Genomic DNA, 3,998 nt, shown 5'->3' on the forward strand with positions numbered 1-3,998 from the left:
CTGTGGTCAACCATGTGGGAGTGTCCAGCACCTTAACCACCACGTCACCTGCTGGTCTCAAATAAATAATTCTTTAAAAATAATAACAATAATAATGATAGATAAAATGAATCATTTTGTTTTTAAAAGAGAGATTTTTGCTGTAGGGCACATTCCCTCGCTGGAAAGATGGAGAGACATAGGGAGACAGAAAATAAGAAATCCCCAGCCCAGGGGAATGGCCACACTGCAATCCCTTCTCCTGCATTCTCTTCTCAAGATTTTGGGTATGCACACACATGCGCCTAGTATGAGTTTTAAGCAGCTGGATCCGGGACTTGAACCACGGTAAACTATGTGGGAGTCCAGCGACATAACCATTATGCCACCTACTGGTTCCAAAAATTAAATAAATAATTCTTGGGGCCAGCAGGTGGTGTGGTGGTTAAGGGCGCTGGACTCCCACATGGTCGACTGCAGTTCGATTCCCGGACCTGGTAGCTTTCTTTCTCCCCTCTCCCCCTCTCTGCCACGTCCACCTGGTCAAATTAAAATAAATAAAGTTAAATAAAATAATTCTTAATAAATAAATAAATAATTCTTTAAGAAAAAAAAATGGGGGCCCACAGGTGGCATGGTGGTTAGAGGAGTGCTAGATTCCCATATGGCCAACCACGGTTCAAGTCCCGGACCTGGCAGCTTGCTTTTTCTCTCTCTCTCTGGTTAAATTACAAAATAATAATAATAATAAATGGAGTTAAACAAATAAATTAGCCTCCCCCCCCCAACAGACACACACACAAAATTAAAGGTAGGGACTGAGGGCCCACCCTGAGAGTCACAAGGTCACAAGGACGCAGAATAATGCAGACAACAAGGTCCCACCTACTGGTACCCTCCAGTTGGCCCTGGCCCCCTCTCTCCCTGCATTGTTTCGAGATTCCTGGGGACCCACCTGACATTGGGAGGCCCTTCATCCTGCCAAGGTTATTTCCCACCCATGATGGGCCCAGTTTCCAGATGGGGAAACTGAGGGTCCGAGAGGGCTAGTCCTGAATTTTCCCCCAACCTTTTTCCCCAATGTTTGCCGGCCCTGTCCCCGGGCCTGCTTTTTTTTTTTTTTTTTTTGAGAGGTTTTTGCTATAGGGCGTATGCGCTCGCCAGACAGACAGAGAGAGACAGAGAGACAGAAAGCGAGAAATCATCCCCCCAGGGAGGATGGCCACGCCACAATCCCTTCTCCTCCATTCTCCTCTCGGGATCTTGGGCACGTACGCACACACACCCGGCGTGAGTTTAAGCCACCAGGTCCGGGACTTGAACCGCGGTCAACTACGTGGGAGTCCAGCGACATAGCCATTACGCCAACTGCTGGTCCCTCTGCTCCCGCTTTGGGGACTCACAGGCGTGACTCCTCCTGCTCAGTCCTGTCCCCGGGTTTCAGTTTCCACATCCAGACACTGAGGGCATGACCCCGCCTTGCCCTGCAGGTCTGAAGATCGAGATAGCAGCGGAGGAAGACATCCTGACCTGGCTACTGGCCATCTGTGGGACCTGGCCAAGGAGCTGGGGGCGCTCCAGGGCCTCGGAGTCATCCTTGAGGAGGCTGGGACAGTCACAGCCACTGAAGTGTGCTTCACCCGGAGCAGGTGTTGAGTATGGGCCATGCCATGGTCACTTTCTAGTACATTCTATGGCTAATAACAGAAAATGCCTGAAACTGAGTGATTTATAAAAATAGAAGTTTTGAGGGACCAGCAGTTAGCGTAATGACTATGTTGTTGAACTCCCATGTAGGTGACCGTGGTTCGATCCCAGACCTGGTGCCTTAAACTCACGCCGGGTGCGTGTGCGTGCGTGCCCAAGATCCCGAGAGGGGAATGGAGGAGAAGGGATTGCGGCGTGACCATCCCCCCTGGGGGGTCGACTACATGGGAGTCCAGCGACATAGCCATTACACTAACTGCTGATCCCTAGTTTTTAAAATTTATTTAAAAAAAAAAGAGGTTTAGGGGCTGGAAGGTGGTTAAGTTGCTGGATTCCCACCTGGCCGATGGCAGTTCAAGTCCCAGACCTGGCAGCTTGAAACTCATGTCGGGTGCACATGCATGCATGCCTAAAATCCCAAGAGGAGAACGAGGGGGAAGGGACTGCAGTATGGCCATCCTCTCTGGGGGTGATTTCTCGCCTCTGTCTCTCTCATGAGCACACGCACCCTATAGCAAAAAGCTCTTAAAAAAAAAAGAGAGAGGTTTAAGGGGCCAGTAGTTAGCATGGTGTTTAAGGCACTAAACTCCCACATGGCCAACTATGGTTCAAGTCCCGGATGCGATGGCTTGAAACTCACACCGGGAACGTGTGTGTGCATGCTCAAAATCCTGAGAGAAGAACAGAGGAGAAGGGATCGCGGCGGGAGAATGGAGGAGAAGGGATGGTGGCATGGTCCTCCCCCTGGGAAGTGATTTCTTGCTTCCTGTCTCTGTCTCTGCAGCGAGCACACACATACCTTATAGCAAAAACCTCTCTCTAAAAAAATTTTAAAAAAGAGGGGCTGGCAGGTGGCGTGGTGGTTAAGGATGCTGGACTCCCACATGGCTGACCACGGTTCGAAACTCGAACCTGGTAGCTTGCTTTCTCACTTTCTCTCTCTCTGTCTTTCTCTGGTCACGTTAAAACAAATAATAATAATAATAGATAAAGTTAAATAAAAATCATTCTTTACGGGAAAAAAGAAGAGAGAAAGAGAAATTTGTTCAACTCATGGTTTGGAGATCCGTGGTCCATTGGCCACGTGGGGTGGGGTCTTGTGGAATCCCAAAGCAGGACGACTGTGTCCAGTTCTCTCCCTACACCCTGGCCTCCTCCCCTCTCATAAACCCACCTGGAGTGTGGACCAGCAGGTGGCATGGTGGTTAAGGCGCTGGACACTCTCCCATGGCCAACCTCAGTTCGAGTCCTGGACCTGGCAACTTGCTTCCTCCCTTTCCGTCTCTCTCTCTCTCTCTCTCTCTGGTCAAATTCAAATAAAAAATGAATGAATAAATCAAATTAAATAATAATTTAAAAAAAAAAAGAAAACCCAGCAGGAGTAAACCCCATGAATTTCCCTAAACTCCCAGGGTGGGGAGCTAGTTTCCAGGTGGGTTAGCTGGGCACAGAGAGGGTGCCCATCTGCCTAAAGTCACACAGCTAACAGGCCCGAGAGAGTGGGTAGGATGGAAATCCTCACCTGGCTGAGCCTGAGGATGGCCCCTCACTGGTTCATAGGAGCTTCGTCTCTCAGCGTTAATGGGCTGGTCTCCTTTTACAAGGGGCAGGAACGACTTTGGTAAATAGAAGATCATTCCTCAGGAAGTCTCGAGGCGGTCAAACCCAGTTTTAATGAAGCCATGTGTGTGAGGGGTGGCAGGTTCACTGACATTCGCTCACTTTTACACGGGTCAACGACTGGGTGTGTAAAAGGAGGTGGAGTCGGGGCGGGAGGCCACACCCTCGAGACTAGGATGTCTGGACCCTGCCACAGGTGATTCATGACATGAGGTGGCGCTTCTCTGCCACCAAAACGGCTGGGCCACGGAGGACAGGTCTAGGAATAAAACTGGATAGGGGGTCCCTGAATAAATGTCGGGGCTGGGGCCCTGCTAAACGTCCAAGGGTATTTCAAAGGGTTCACTTCTGGGTGAGCAGGTGGCGTGGTGGTTGGGGCCCTGGACACTCCCACATGGCTGACTGCAGTTCGAGTCCCGGATCTGGCAGCTTGCTTTCTCACTTTCCCTCTGTCTCTCTGTCTTTCTGTCTCTTTCTCTGGTCAAATTAAAATAAATGAATGAATACATAAAATTGAATAAATAATTCTTTTTCTTTTTTTTTTTTTTTGGAGAGGTTTTTCGCTATAGGGTGCTTGCACTCGCCAGAAAGACAGAGAGACATAGAGACAGAGAGCGAGAAATCACCCCCCAGACGGGATGGCCACGCCGCAATCCCTTCTCCTCCATTCTCCTCTCGGGATCTCGGGCACG

Source organism: Tupaia chinensis, unplaced genomic scaffold (genome assembly GCF_000334495.1).
Source record: "Tupaia chinensis unplaced genomic scaffold, TupChi_1.0 Scaffold000201_1, whole genome shotgun sequence".
Lineage (NCBI taxonomy): Eukaryota > Metazoa > Chordata > Mammalia > Scandentia > Tupaiidae > Tupaia > Tupaia belangeri.